This window comes from Schistocerca americana, chromosome 2 (assembly GCF_021461395.2).
Source record: "Schistocerca americana isolate TAMUIC-IGC-003095 chromosome 2, iqSchAmer2.1, whole genome shotgun sequence".
NCBI lineage: Eukaryota > Metazoa > Arthropoda > Insecta > Orthoptera > Acrididae > Schistocerca > Schistocerca americana.
Window position 1 is genome coordinate 641,516,712 of NC_060120.1, and position 16,488 is coordinate 641,533,199.

Genomic DNA, 16,488 nt, shown 5'->3' on the forward strand with positions numbered 1-16,488 from the left:
GGCAGAGAATGTTGCCAAACAGGCAGATAGTGCGGGTGATAGTTCAGCTGCTCGCTCGCCGGCTGTATCGCCGCGTGCCATCCCTTCGCGGGATGTGCCGGGAGAGCAGCTTGACATCACCCACGACCCTCCCACGCCGCCAGCTGCAGAGGTGCTCCACAGTGTCCGCCCCAGGATCCGAGTGCAACCTAATGTAAATGCTGTGCGTAAAAAGAGTAAGAACAAAGACGCACGAATACAACTCAGTGACGTCACAGACACGAATTTCCCGGCCACAAATATGGAATGGCATGAAGATGTTGCCCTTTAAAGATATTTGCTCCTTCCGCCTCTTCCACGTACTGTCATAATGTCGCAGGCCTATACGATCACGACATTAAATATTAATAAAATCCGGTCGGAGGTGAAACTGAGTGCCTTAAAACAATATCTCTATGAGTCGGGAACAGATATCGCTCTTTTGCAGGAGGTGGCCATGCCACACTTAACTCTTCCTGGTTTTGTTGCTATTACAAATTTTTCCCCCGACTCGAACGTGGGGACTGCCATCTTACTTAGAGAAGGCATTCCCGCCACTCAGGTTGACAAGTTAGATTCCGGTAGAGGTGTGGGTGTCACCGTTTTTGGCGTCACCATCATTAACTTGTACGCGCCTTCTGGCAGTACCTATAGGGCGGAACGAGCAAACTTTTTTAAGGAACAAATCATCTATTTGTTACGGAAAAATCCCGAACGTGTTATCATTGGAGGTGATTTTAATTGTGTTTTATCCCAGAAAGATCAGTCCCCGAATTTTAATTATTCGCCTGAATTAAAGCGTCTCGTGACCGACCTCAAACTGAAAGACGCGTGGGAAATTAGGTACCCGACCTTGGTACGATTCACACACATCGTCGCGAATTCCTGCAGCAGAATTGACAGGATTTATGTTTCCGACGTTTTAGAGAATGTCTTGTTACAAATTGAAACAATACCCTCCAGCTTCTCTGATCACAGTGGTGTCGTTGCGTGCCTGAATTTGCTGCCACAACCAACGCGTTGGTATAAAAATCAATGGAACTTGAACGTCTCCTTATTAACGGATGCTGACCTAGAGGCGGCGGTGCGACGCGCTTGGGAGCAGTGCTTGCGCACTACCGCAAACTTTCGTAGCACCATAGCGTGGTGGACTCAGCATGCAAAACCCAAACTGCGAAAAGTTGTTATATTCTTCGGTATTGAAAGAGCAGCCGCGATAAAGAAGACGATGGAGTTCTACTACACTATCTTACGCGACCTCTGTGATAGAGCCGACGCCGCGCACACCAGAATAGACGACATTCGAAAAATAAAGGCGAAATTAATCAATCTTAAGAGGATGCAACTGGAAGGTCTTAAGATCAAATCTAAAGTGAAGTCGGTCAGGGACGATGAAACAGCCGCTCTATACCACCTTGTCAAACATGCTAAGAACAGAAGGAGGACTTTTATTGAGGCCCTGAAACTCGGTGATGGCACGACTGTCGACACCCAGCGAGAGATTATCAAGGCACTACACGACTATTTTGTTGACACCTACACGTCAGCGGCTACTCATGACGGCTGCTCTGACGAACTGTTTAGTGCCATTTCCTCTACTATAACTAGAGAAGACAATGACACAATTTCATTAGAATTTAGTAATAAAGATGTTTTGGAGATTGTCTGCCACTCGCCGATCAGGAAGTCCCCTGGTCCTGACGGATTACCCATTGAATTCTACAGGAGGTATTGGCACATCATCGGGGACAAAATCACCCAATTAGTGAACGAAGTTTTTCAAGGGAAGCCTATACCACTTGCCTTTAAGGAATGCACAATTGTGCTTATCCCTAAAGGCAGAGGTACCAAAAATATCGCCAACTTCCGCCCCATTTCATTGTTAAACTCCGATTATAAAATAGTCGCCCGTGCAATCAACACGCGAATGATGCCCCTCACTGCTAAATTCATTGGACGTCAGCAGACATGTGCCTTCGGGAGAACTGTATTGCACACGGCAGCTTTTTACCGGGATATCATTGCGTTAACGAACGCCAGTAACGTGAAGTGTGGGCTGATCTTTCTGGACTTTTTTAAAGCCTTTGACCTCGTCGCTCACGAGTACCTCCTTGAAACCATGAAAAGATTCGGTTTCTTGCAGAACGCGATTGACATGATCACAAACATGGCACTGGGGATCAACGCAAGGCTTTCTGTCAACTCGCAACTAACCCAACCGATTCAAATCAACAGAGGGATTCCACAAGGCAGCCCTTTGTCCATGTTACTTTTTGTTCTTTCACTCGAACCTCTGTTACTCCAACTGCAGGCGAAACTCACAGGGCTAACACTTTCAGGAGAAAAAACTGTCGTAGGCGCCTATGCCGACGATGTGGGTGTGGTTGTCCGCAATGAGAATGATGTCACCACTTTAGCGGCTCACCTCCAGCAATACTGTTTGGCGTCGGGGGCTAAATTGAATGACAAGAAAAGTAAATTTATTAACCTCTGTGGCCTCCAGCATTTGCGAGTTGGCTACGCTCAGGAAGTCAGCGTCCACAAGGCTCTCGGCATCATATTGACAGCGTCCTCTTTAAAGATGGCGGCGGCAAACTGGAGGGAAATAGTGCGTAAACTTAACGGTGCTCTCATTGACAATTCCCACAGAAGCCTCAATCAATTTGATCGGATTCATCTGGTCAACTCCTGTATTTTATCCAAAGCCTTCTACACGGCGCAGCTCCTGCCACTGCCTGCAGTCATTGCTAAGCAAATTATGTCGAAGGTGACCAATTTTATTTGGAGAGGGGAAATTTTTCGCGTGTCTGCCAAAACTGCGACACTCCACCCCCAGAATGGAGGGATGGGATTAGTAGATATCAAGGTGAAAGCGATGGCTCTCTATGTTACAAGGACGACCGCTATAATTAACAATGATCCTTCCGGCATTACAGCGCAATTATTCACTGCCGTCAGGCCGCAAAGTCTTGACCCACCGCTGAATATTCAGCCCATCAGTTATCGGCTAAAACATATAAGAGATTATTACCTTTCACGGAGCTACATCGGTAAAGAGGTCATGAACTCTCAACGTTTAACTGCACAAGCCATAATAGCGGACTGGAGACAACACGAAGGAACGAATCCTTTGGCAACGAAGCTCGGTGGCATGAACTGGGATATTGTATGGCGCAATGTCAGTTCCCGTGTCCTCAGTTCCGATGCTCGCACTGCCTGGTACAAAGCCATCAATGATGTGGTTAGCACGAACGAGAGGTTACATAAAATCGGGCTCAGTGACACCCCTCTCTGTCGTCGCTGCCAACTGACGGATACAGTTATCCACCGTTACACCTGCGGGGACCGTCTCCAGAACTGGGTTTGGCTTCGACAAAAAATAGCTCTTATTACCAGGACTACAACCGCCAATGTTTCGTCAGCACTACTGTCTCGTCCTGATGTGCATTTTTATCCGCAGACGAAAAACAATGCAGTTTTGTGGTTGCTGGGTACCTATTCCAGCTACGTCTTTAATAATTTTGGCGGTGACAATTATTTGGAATTCAAGATGTTTATGGATATCGAATACGCCAAAACATGTACGTACCCGAATCATGGGAAACTCTTCGGCAATATGCTTAAAATAGCGTTTCATCGCATGGGTATCGGATAGGTCAACTGAGTGTCAAGGGGTGAGGCCGGGCCGCGGGACACCAGTGGTGCCGCGAAGAGGCCCCACTGCTTCTGTGTCGCGTCCGGACTCCCCCTCACACTGCGGCTTTCACTGACTCGCTGGACACTGGCTACAGGAACTTTCATTGAGTGAGATACGAAGCTGTGTTTATGTTACGTTTATTCTTCGAGCAGCACTTCTACTATGCCCAAGGGCGAAGTCTTTTCGTTGTCTTTTTCACCATTCCAATTTATTTTCATAGAAGGTTACGGGTTTCATTTAAAAAAAAAAAAAAAAAAAAAAAAAAAAAAAAAAAAAAAAAAAAAGTGGCGCAATTGGTTGGCGCATGGTCCTTATAAGGCAGTAGCCGTGAGCAATGCCGGGGTTGTGAGTTCGAGCCTCACATGGGGCATACTTTTACCAATTGTTCCTTTTTTTTATGTGCTCTCGTTGTGTCTTTAAATTTGCTTTTTTTTACTGCTGTGTGGAAATGACCGAGGTGGTCAATCGGCGTTTTCAGTTTCAAGTTGGTTGATGTGGTGCATTCCAGGTACGGCTTTCCATGACGCACGGGTCGAATTACTTTAAATTTGAAGTTAAGGTTCTTGTTTTTACTAGTTTTTCTAGGGATGTTTTTTCTTTTTTCTCTTTTCCCTTTTTTTTCCCCCGTATGTGTGCTGTTCGCTGCATACCAATACATTCCGTTGCATTACTTTGGAGGAATTTATTCATTTTTCATTTCGCATGTATGTTTCCACGTATTGGACCATCCGGAGGAACTACTTGCTCTTACGCAGGAATATCTGGATCAACGGGGGAACACCCATGTTCATTGTCATCGGGGGAGCTACATCAACTAATTGTACAGCCACAGAAGCTCGCCAACGACGGCAATTATGGAGAGCGCAAGGCCGGGCTATAAGGGGAGTTGGGAGGCCCGTAAAAAAAAAAAATAATAATAAAAAAAAGTGGTTAAGGCGTAAGACAAAAAAAAAAAAGTGTTTAAGGCGTTGGACAAAAAAAAAAAAAAAACAAAAAAAAGTGGTTAAGGCGTTGGACTGCTAATCCAATGTGCTCTGCACGCGTGTGTTCGAATCCCATCCTCGTCGAAAAATTTTACGTTAAGCACCCATTTCGGATCACACCTTCTACATGCGAAACGCCACTCAGTAGTAGCAACGGAACGTGTATGTGGCAGATAGCATCTGTAAGAAATACGAAACTAAACCGCCTACCAATTGGAAGGACACAACATTCGATAGCGTACGTCTTTCGAATCAAACACCATCTCAAGATCCAAAAACGAATCGAAGTTTGGCACCATGGTGGTGTTTGGGAACGGTGCGTTCTCATTCATATTTAAGTGCTTACTTCTTGCAGTCATTTTAACGTATCGAGCCTATAATACCCCGAACTGTAGATGGGATACCGACGTGGACAGATGCCATCATTAAGTGATTCATGAGTGGGAGCTTGGTCAGCTGCACTGCAGCAGGGCATTACAGCGTTAACACCAGCCACAGTACGATGCGTTTTCGAATCGACAAACGACTTCTTTCCGTAAGGACTAGCGAGGGACGCAGTTTCCGATGAGTCAGACGAGGTGGCCGAGTGGTTAAGGCGTTGGACTGCTAATCCAATGTGCTCTGCAGGCGTGGGTTCAAATCCCATCCTCGTCGAAGAATTTTACGTTAAGCACCCATTTCGGATCACACCTTCTACATGCGAAACGCCACTCAGTAGTAGCAACGGAACGTGTATGTGGCAGATAGCATCTGTAAGAAATACGAAACTAAACCGCCTACAAATTGGAAGGACACAACATTCGATAGCGTACGTCTTTCGAATCAAACACCATCTCAAGATCCAAAAACGAATCGAAGTTTGGCACCATGGTGGTGTTTGGGAACGGTGCGTTCTCATTCATATTTAAGTGCTTACTTCTTGCAGTCATTTTAACGTATCGAGCCTATAATACCCCCAACTGTAGCACAACTGTCGCCAACAGCAGGAGCCTCTGGTCTCAAAATTCGGCTACGAAGAACGTGGTTTGCTCTTCGAAAGAAACTTGAAAGCAACATCAGCGATGAGGTCATCGAAGGTGACAAATAATTGTTGCGAATCGAGATAATCGCGTAGTTCCACTAGTCGTTATACCTAATGCACAGGACATTTCTCATTTGCATTAGACAACGCTACACGACGATTCGGTGCTTATTTCTGCAGTAAGTAAGTGGGCCGACTACTTTCCTCCGATGGGATACCGACGTGGACAGATGCCATCATTAAATGATTCATGAGTGGGAGCTTGGTCAGCTGCACTGCAGCAGGGCATTACAGCGTTAACACCAGCCACAGTACGATGCGTTTTCGAATCGACAAACGACTTCTTTCCGTAAGGACTAGCGAGGGACGCAGTTTCCGATGAGTCAGACGAGGTGGCCGAGTGGTTAAGGCGTTGGACTGCTAATCCAATGTGCTCTGCAGGCGTGGGTTCAAATCCCATCCTCGTCGAAGAATTTTACGTTAAGCACCCATTTCGGATCACACCTTCTACATGCGAAACGCCACTCAGTAGTAGCAACGGAACGTGTATGTGGCAGATAGCATCTGTAAGAAATACGAAACTAAACCGCCTACAAATTGGAAAGACACAACATTCGATAGCGTACGTCTTTCGAATCAAACACCATCTCAAGATCCAAAAACGAATCGAAGTTTGGCACCATGGTGGTGTTTGGGAACGGTGCGTTCTCATTCATATTTAAGTGCTTACTTCTTGCAGTCATTTTAACGTATCGAGCCTATAATACCCCCAACTGTAGCACAACTGTCGCCTTTCGACAGTTTGCTTTCCGTCCGGCCGCCATACACGGAAGCGATCTGATAGGGCCTGGCTCCATCGCCAACAGCAGGAGCCTCTGGTCTCACAATTCGGCTACGAAGAACGTGGTTTGCTCTTCGAAAGAAACTTGAAAGCAACATCAGCGATGAGGTCATCGAAGGTGACAAATAATTGTTGCGAATCGAGATAATCGCGTAGTTCCACTAGTCGTTATACCTAATGCACAGGACATTTCTCATTTGCATTAGACAACGCTACACGACGATTCGGTGCTTATTTCTGCAGTAAGTAAGTGGGCCGACTACTTTCCTCCGATGGGATACCGACGTGGACAGATGCCATCATTAAATGATTCATGAGTGGGAGCTTGGTCAGCTGCATTGCAGCAGGGCATTACAGCGTTAACACCAGCCACAGTACGATGCGTTTTCGAATCGACAAACGACTTCTTTCCGTAAGGACTAGCGAGGGACGCAGTTTCCGATGCGTCAGACGAGGTGGCCGAGTGGTTAAGGCGTTGGACTGCTAATCCAATGTGCTCTGCACGCGTGGGTTCGAATCCCATCCTCGTCGAAGAATTTTACGTTAAGCACCCATTTCGGATCACACCTTCTACATGCGAAACGCCACTCAGTAGTAGCAACGGAACGTGTATGTGGCAGATAGCATCTGTAAGAAATACGAAACTAAACCGCCTACCAATTGGAAGGACACAACATTCGATAGCGTACGTCTTTCGAATCAAACACCATCTCAAGATCTAAAAACGAATCGAAGTTTGGCACCATGGTGGTGTTTGGGAACGGTGCGTTCTCATTCATATTTAAGTGCTTACTTCTTGCAGTCATTTTAACGTATCGAGCCTATAATACCCCCAACTGTAGCACAACTGTCGCCTTTCGACAGTTTGCTTTCCGTCCGGCCGCCATACACGGAAGCGATCTGATAGGGCCTGGCTCCATCGCCAACAGCAGGAGCCTCTGGTCTCACAATTCGGCTACGAAGAACGTGGTTTGCTCTTCGAAAGAAACTTGAAAGCAACATCAGCGATGAGGTCATCGAAGGTGACAAATAATTGTTGCGAATCGAGATAATCGCGTAGTTCCACTAGTCGTTATACCTAATGCACAGGACATTTCTCATTTGCATTAGACAACGCTACACGACGATTCGGTGCTTATTTCTGCAGTAAGTAAGTGGGCCGACTACTTTCCTCCGATGGGATACCGACGTGGACAGATGCCATCATTAAATGATTCATGAGTGGGAGCTTGGTCAGCTGCACTGCAGCAGGGCATTACAGCGTTAACACCAGCCACAGTACGATGCGTTTTCGAATCGACAAACGACTTCTTTCCGTAAGGACTAGCGAGGGACGCAGTTTCCCATGAGTCAGACGAGGTGGCCGAGTGGTTAAGGCGTTGGACTGCTAATCCAATGTGCTCTGCAGGCGTGGGTTCAAATCCCATCCTCGTCGAAGAATTTTACGTTAAGCACCCATTTCGGATCACACCTTCTACATGCGAAACGCCACTCAGTAGTAGCAACGGAACGTGTATGTGGCAGATAGCATCTGTAAGAAATACGAAACTAAACCGCCTACCAATTGGAAGGACACAACATTCGATAGCGTACGTCTTTCGAATCAAACACCATCTCAAGATCCAAAAACGAATCGAAGTTTGGCACCATGGTGGTGTTTGGGAACGGTGCGTTCTCATTCATATTTAAGTGCTTACTTCTTGCAGTCATTTTAACGTATCGAGCCTATAATACCCCCAACTGTAGCACAACTGTCGCCTTTCGACAGTTTGCTTTCCGTCCGGCCGCCATACACGGAAGCGATCTGATAGGGCCTGGCTCCATCGCCAACAGCAGGAGCCTCTGGTCTCACAATTCGGCTACGAAGAACGTGGTTTGCTCTTCGAAAGAAACTTGAAAGCATCATCAGCGATGAGGTCATCGAAGGTGACAAATAATTGTTGCGAATCGAGATAATCGCGTAGTTCCACTAGTCGTTATACCTAATGCACAGGACATTTCTCATTTGCATTAGACAACGCTACACGACGATTCGGTGCTTATTTCTGCAGTAAGTAAGTGGGCCAACTACTTTCCTCCGATGGGATACCGACGTGGACAGATGCCATCATTAAATGATTCATGAGTGGGAGCTTGGTCAGCTGCACTGCAGCAGGGCATTACAGCGTTAACACCAGCCACAGTACGATGCGTTTTCGAATCGACAAACGACTTCTTTCCGTAAGGACTAGCGAGGGACGCAGTTTCCGATGAGTCAGACGAGGTGGCCGAGTGGTTAAGGCGTTGGACTGCTAATCCAATGTGCTTTGCAGGCGTGGGTTCAAATCCCATCCTCGTCGAAGAATTTTACGTTAAGCACCCATTTCGGATCACACCTTCTACATGCGAAACGCCACTCAGTAGTAGCAACGGAACGTGTATGTGGCAGATAGCATCTGTAAGAAATACGAAACTAAACCGCCTACCAATTGGAAGGACACAACATTCGATAGCGTACGTCTTTCGAATCAAACACCATCTCAAGATCCAAAAACGAATCGAAGTTTGGCACCATGGTGGTGTTTGGGAACGGTGCGTTCTCATTCATATTTAAGTGCTTACTTCTTGCAGTCATTTTAACGTATCGAGCCTATAATACCCCCAACTGTAGCACAACTGTCGCCTTTCGACAGTTTGCTTTCCGTCCGGCCGCCATACACGGAAGCGATCTGATAGGGCCTGGCTCCATCGCCAACAGCAGGAGCCTCTGGTCTCACAATTCGGCTACGAAGAACGTGGTTTGCTCTTCGAAAGAAACTTGAAAGCAACATCAGCGATGAGGTCATCGAAGGTGACAAATAATTGTTGCGAATCGAGATAATCGCGTAGTTCCACTAGTCGTTATACCTAATGCACAGGACATTTCTCATTTGCATTAGACAACGCTACACGACGATTCGGTGCTTATTTCTGCAGTAAGTAAGTGGGCCGACTACTTTCCTCCGATGGGATACCGACGTGGGCAGATGCCATCATTAAATGATTCATGAGTGGGAGCCTGGTCAGCTGCATTGCAGCAGGGCATTACAGCGTTAACACCAGCAACAGTACGATGCGTTTTCGAATCGACAAACGACTTCTTTCCGTAAGGACTAGCGAGGGACGCAGTTTCCGTTGCGTTAGACGAGGTGGCCGAGTGGTTAAGGCGTTGGACTGCTAACCCAATGTGCTCTGCACGCGTGGGTTCGAATCCCATCCTCGTCGAAGAATTTTACGTTAAGCAACCATTTCGGATCACACCTTCTACATGCGAAACGCCACTCAGTAGTAGCAACGGAACGTGTATGTGGCAGATAGCATCTGTAAGAAATACGAAACTAAACCGCCTACCAATTGGAAGGACACAACATTCGATAGCGTACGTCTTTCGAATCAAACACCATCTCAAGATCTAAAAACGAATCGAAGTTTGGCACCATGGTGGTGTTTGGGAACGGTGCGTTCTCATTCATATTTAAGTGCTTACTTCTTGCAGTCATTTTAACGTATCGAGCCTATAATACCCCCAACTGTAGCACAACTGTCGCCTTTCGACAGTTTGCTTTCCGTCCGGCCGCCATACACGGAAGCGATCTGATAGGGCCTGGCTCCATCGCCAACAGCAGGAGCCTCTGGTCTTACAATTCGGCTAGGAAGAACGTGGTTTGCTCTTCGAAAGAAACTTGAAAGCAACATCAGCGATGAGGTCATCGAAGGTGACAAATAATTGTTGCGAATCGAGATAATCACGTAGTTCCACTAGTCGTTATACCTAATGCACAGGACATTTCTCATTTGCATTAGACAACGCTACACGACGATTCGGTGCTTATTTCTGCAGTAAGTAAGTGGGCCGACTACTTTCCTCCGATGGGATACCGACGTGGACAGATGCCATTATTAAATGATTCATGAGTGGGAGCTTGGTCAGCTGCACTGCAGCAGGGCATTACAGCGTTAACACCAGCCACAGTACGATGCGTTTTCGAATCGACAAACGACTTCTTTCCGTAAGGACTAGCGAGGGACGCAGTTTCCGATGCGTCAGACGAGGTGGCCGAGTGGGCAGTCGGCTTTTGGCGGCCGTGGTGTGCGGACCTACGGCGTGTGCTGTGCGCTGCGGTCTGCTGCGCTCCGCTCGGTAAGTCAAGCGCCTGTTGCAGTAGTTACTGCGTTATTTGAGACTCTTGATGGATTCATATTAGAAGGAGAGATGGATCAGCCTAATAGGAGAGACACATTGAAATTTGTTTTTGACCAGAAAGGGCAGAGACCGAATTCGTTCGAAATTGAGACATGGTTAGAAGAAGTTGTGAAAATTTCTTTTGAGGTTATTATAGGTATTCACCTTTCAATTGTGAGTAGTATTGTGTATGTCAAGCTTAAAAACACGGAATTGTGTGACAAAATTGTTGAATCTAGTGGCGGAACATTTAAGTTCAAACATCACGATGGCAATGTTAGTGCAGTTCGTGTTACGCATGCTGGCTTTGGATTAAGAACTGTCCGTATCTTTGAGCTACCATTTGAAATCACCGCTGAGCAGATCAACTCCGTGATAGCTCCTTATGGGAGAATAATTAGCAATTTTGCAGAAAAGTGGTCTCCTGCTCACAAGTTCACCGTCTTGAATGGTATCAGGCAACTGCGAGTGGATTTACACAAGCACATACCCTCGTATATAAATGTTTGTGGCTATCGGGCTATAGTCATATATGATGGGCAGCCAAGAACCTGCGCGTCTTGCGGCAGCACAGGCCATGTCCGCTCGCAGTGTATACAACGCCGAGTGGCCCAGCTACCTGCGGGCGAAGCAGTGAGACCCCCGGCCATGTCAACGTTGCCTTTAACTTACGCAGCGGCAGCCGCTGGACAACTCCATACGCGTGACGCTCCTGACGCTACTCGGGACGCTATCGAGGAAGATGCAGCTCGCGACAATGAAGTGATAATGGAAGTTAGCGACTCGACGGTGACAACACAGCCAGAGTGTCAAGAAAAAGAACCAAATATCTCTGTTCAAATAGAACAAACTCCTGAACCGGTTATAGTCCTTCAGAATGAGCAGTCTCCAGAAAACCATAAGGAAACCAACCCATCACTTGCCAGAGAACAGGACCGAGCGCAAGAAACCCAAGATGTAATGGAAAACGATGAAACCTCCCCAAGAGTCAGTCCTCCAAGGAAACACAAAAAGAGGAGACTAGCTCATAAGGGAGCTGAACAACTGGCACCCCCTTTGCGAGAAAAAGCAAAGCAGATTAGCAACAAACTGCATGAAGAACAACATCGTAATCCGGTTCTGAGTATGCAGGCACCTGACCCCTTGCAAGCTAAATCAAATACACCATGCCCCATGTCAACGGACCAGTCGTCAAACGAGAGGTTGAAGCTGATAGTAAATTTCGATGCAGACAAGGTTTTCCCTGATACTAGAAATGCAGAAAAAGAGACATCGAAAGCTAATCAACACAAAACCTGGGCTGATGAATCGGATGAAATGCATCAAGATGAAGAATTGAACGAAACTGGAGGAACGGAACAGACTTCTGTCCCAAGAGATCAACTGAACACGATGAATACATCATTGCCGGAACATACATGTGAAAAAGGATTTTCCTCCGACAGCACTTCGTATGACGAATACTGACTTCGGTAATGAATAGGACAATATGAACGCAGCGCAAGCCTACAAAATCGCTACGTTGAACATTAATAAGATACGCTCCTCCCTGCATTTACAACATCTCCAAGACTTTCTATACGCAGCTGACGTTGATATACTACTGTTCCAGGAAGTAACAGATATTAAATTAGAAAAGATACGTGGATACAACGCCACAATAAACCCCGGTATCGGTGCAGAGCTGGGAACCGCAATTCTCACGAAAGAAGGCATCCGTGTCACACAAATAGCAAAACTTGAAAACAGCAGAGGGGTTGCAGTGACTGTTAACAATGCCCGCATCATCAACGTTTATGCACCTTCAGGCAACAATCACAGGCGTGCTAGAGCGGATTTTTTTAGAAGGGAAATCGTTCATCTCTTCGGTACACGTCAAGATTATATAATCCTAGCCGGCGATTTTAATTCTGTACTTAGCCCGAAAGACCAGACACCGAATTTCAACAAGTCCGTAGAACTGGAAAGAATAGTCCACCAAATGCAGTTAACCGATACCTGGGAACATACCCATGGCGCACAGGCCGGTTTCACATATTTTAACAGTCACTCAGCAAGCAGGCTAGACAGAATTTACGTGTCGTCCAACCTTAAGAACCATGTACTCCAGTCTGAGGTCTGGCCCACTATGTTTTCTGACCATGCCGCGTACATCACCACAGTAAATTTGGAAAAACAAGAGACTTACCGAGCGAGGGGCATATGGAAACTCAACATTACACATCTCCAAGATGAGGAATGTCGCGTAGCATTTACTAATGTGTGGCAAGAATGCGAGAAACGATTCCCGCGATACAGTTCTGCCATAGCTTGGTGGTTACAATGTGCGAAGCCTAAAATAAGAAGACTGCTGATGGATTACTCGCGACAGAAAAGTTTCTGGATTAAAAAGACGACTGAATTTTATTTTAGCTGCCTTAGAGACCTGTACACCTTGGACACACGACTAATGGAGAACTTTAGCCGGATTCAGAAAGTCAAAGCAAAACTTTTGGCGCTGAAGCGGCGACAGTCAGAAGGTTTTAAAGTCAGAGCGAGACTACACAACGTTGTAGAAGGGGAAGAAACGGCTATGTACCATGTAATGCGCGAGAATAAGAGAGGAAACAGAAAAATACTGACAGAAGTTATGTTACCTGATGGGACCAGGCACACAAAACAGCATGAAATTCAAAACGCTGTTCATAAATATATCTCAGATATGATGTCCACCAAACCTACCGTCGACGAGGCGCGGCGTGATCTTGTTAGAAACGTATCAGGACGAATTAGTACAGAGCAAATAGAAAATCTCATGGCCGAAATAGAAGAGGACGAATTGAAAGACGCAATAGCACAGAGTCCTAAAAATAAGTCTCCAGGACCTGACGGTATCCCCGTGGAATTCTACCAAGTGTTCTGGCCACAAATGAAAAGCAAGTTGCTATGTATGTACAACGAAATCATGAGTGGCACTGTTGCCGCTCCCAAAGAATTTCCTGAAGGGATCATTGTTCCAATTCCTAAAAACTCACTTAGCAAAGCGATTGAAAACCTTCGCCCAGTAACTTTACTCAACAGTGATTACAAAATTATGGCCCGCGTATTAGCAAGAAGAATAAAAATGGTTATTAACTCTGTAACTGGCACGTACCAAACATGTGTAGGCAAAGACAGAAACATCTATCAGAATATATGCGAATATAGGGATATAATATCAACCGCAAATGTATGCCGCATAAAATGTGCTTTAGTGTCATTAGACTTCGAGAAGGCGTTTGACAGGGTCGATCATAAGTATCTTCTTGGTATCATGGAAGTAATGGGATTCCCACCACGATTCGTGAGGATTATTCAACAGATTCTGAAAAACAGTGTAGCACGAATAATGATAAACGGACAACTAAGTAGAGAGATTGAATTGACTGGATCCGTACGTCAAGGTTGCCCAATGTCAATGGCCCTTTTCGCAATAGCAATAGAACCTCTCCTCGCGACACTCACGCATCACCTGCAAGGATTGTGTATAAACGGCAAGAAAATAGTGTGCAACGCCTACGCAGATGATGTGGGCGTCCTGGTTATAAATGAAGATGAAGTGGCGAAAGCTCTTCAGATTGTACACACATATGAACTTGCTTCTGGCGCCAAACTACATAAAAGGAAGTCAGGCATCATGAACCTAGGCAGAGGAATATCCATGCAAAATCGGGGACAATTGACGGAAGTATCCACATTGAAATGTTTGGGTATTGAATTTAGGAACAACATCCAACACACTATTGCCGTCAATTATAAAAACCTACTTGCAAGCATACGAGCATCTGTACAAGGAAACAGTATGAGGCAACTGGACGAGATACAGAAAATCAAACTAGTAAATGTGTATATAACATCCAAACTTAACTATGTTGTCCAAGCTTTTCCGATGCCATTAGAAACAGCCAGAAGAATTTTATCCGCGATAGGAAGCTTTGTATGCCAAGGCAACATTTTCAAAGTGAAGTTCAATACACTAACACTCCCGACAAGGAAAGGAGGTTTAAACCTTGTTGATGTCAGTTACAGGTCACGAGCGTTATATGTGTGTCGAATGTGCAAGCAATGGAAACAGATGCCCGACAGCTTAACGGCCCACTTGCTGAATGAAATTGCTCCAACAAGCATGCAGCCGCCAATAGATGTGAAGCATATACCAGCTGGTCTTTGTCACCTGAAAACTTTTCTCGTAGAGTACAGTTATATCTCCTCGAGGCTCTCAGCACAGCAGTTGAAGAGAGTAAAGGACATCTATACATATTTGATGGAAGCTAAGGAAGGAAATATTATTGAAAGAAAATACCCCCACAAAGACTGGTCTGCAATTTGGAAAAATATCCACGATCGGAACTTACCCTCTAAGGTGAAAGCAACTTGGTATAATGCAGTCAACAGGAAAATTTCAACTAATTCCAAATTGCACGCTATACATCTCACAAATTCGCCCTTGTGCGCGTCGTGTAACCTTCTTGACACTGAAGAACACCGATTCGTGTGTGAAAGAGTAAGAGACATATGGCATATAGTTAAGGAGAAATTAGCGACCGTTAACAGAACATCTCCAACCGTTTTCACCGCCGCCGATTTTCTGACTCCAGACGCAGTGCCATACCCTGATACGAAAAGAAATGCTGTTAACTGGCTAAAAGGGCACACTGTGCACTATATCTTGAAGGCAGAAAATACAAGCAAAGAAGGCTATTGGGTGTATCTAACGACTCAGCACCAGCATCTCATGTGGACAAAAGACTACAAAAAAAATTACGCATGCTTCCTAAATAGAATCATGGAATAAAATTAAACAGAGAACAATAGACAGATTAAGATTGGTACGGAATTCAGAGATGTCAGCCTTGCACGATTACAGATGCCTGGAACCGGAATGTCTTCGATCCTTTTACGAGACACTGCAGAAAAGAAATCAAGCCCGCGGCAAGACGCACAGGACTATATCCTCATCAAGAAATTAGACATCAAGTTTTATGTATTGTATTTTTTTTAATTATCTTATGCCATATGCGGAGAAGTTTTAAGTTCTAAAAAAAAAAGTTCTTCAAGGGGTTGCAAGATTTTATGTTTTCCTTATGAAGATGAGAGACTTCACGTATCAGTTTATTTTAATATACTTATCTTTCAATTAGCAAGAGGAAGATTCATTACCTTTAATTCATATTAAGATGAAATATTTATTTCACATTTCTGTTAGCTAAGGTAAATTAGACATCCAGCTTACAGAAAAAAAAAATTGAGAAGCCGAAATAAAAAAAAAAATAAAAAAATAAAAAAAAACATAAAATAAAACAAAAAGATACAAAAAAAGAAAAAAGTGGCCGAGCACTCGCAAAACGTAAGAAAAATGAGGACTTGGTATCAAAAACATAAAAATGTACATACAACAAAAAAAGTAAAAAAAAGTTGGTAGAAGGATGGACTCATAATAATAATGATAATAATAATAAAAACGACAAAAGCAAAGAGGCTAGCCGAAGAAGGCAAAGCAAGGTGAGCGTTTGGAAGGGCTGTGAGGGGAGAAGGGAGGCCCTAAATAAAAAAAAAAAAAAAAAAAAAAAAAAGTGGTTAAGGCGTTGGACTGCTAATCCAATGTGCTCTGCACCCGTGGGTTCGAATCCCATCCTCGTCGAAGAATTTTACGTTAAGCGCCCATTTCGGATCACACCTTCTACAAGCGAAACGCCACTCAGTAGTAGC

General features: G+C 45.1%; 6 non-coding genes across 6 annotated transcripts; all 6 read left to right on the forward strand.

Moving 5' to 3' along the window:
• Nucleotides 1-5,270: 5,270 nt before the first annotated feature.
• On the forward strand, nt 5,271-5,352 carry Trnas-gcu. The gene has a single exon. It is a non-coding gene; the product is annotated as a tRNA-Ser (tRNA).
• A 753-nt stretch (nt 5,353-6,105) lies between these two features.
• Trnas-gcu lies at nt 6,106-6,187 on the forward strand. Its single transcript has one exon. It is a non-coding gene; the product is annotated as a tRNA-Ser (tRNA).
• Nucleotides 6,188-7,009: 822 nt separating this feature from the next.
• On the forward strand, nt 7,010-7,091 carry Trnas-gcu. Its single transcript has one exon. It is a non-coding gene; the product is annotated as a tRNA-Ser (tRNA).
• An 822-nt stretch (nt 7,092-7,913) lies between these two features.
• Trnas-gcu lies at nt 7,914-7,995 on the forward strand. The gene has a single exon. It is a non-coding gene; the product is annotated as a tRNA-Ser (tRNA).
• Nucleotides 7,996-8,817: 822 nt separating this feature from the next.
• On the forward strand, nt 8,818-8,899 carry Trnas-gcu. Its single transcript has one exon. It is a non-coding gene; the product is annotated as a tRNA-Ser (tRNA).
• An 822-nt stretch (nt 8,900-9,721) lies between these two features.
• Trnas-gcu lies at nt 9,722-9,803 on the forward strand. Its single transcript has one exon. It is a non-coding gene; the product is annotated as a tRNA-Ser (tRNA).
• The last annotated feature ends 6,685 nt before the right edge of the window (nt 9,804-16,488 follow it).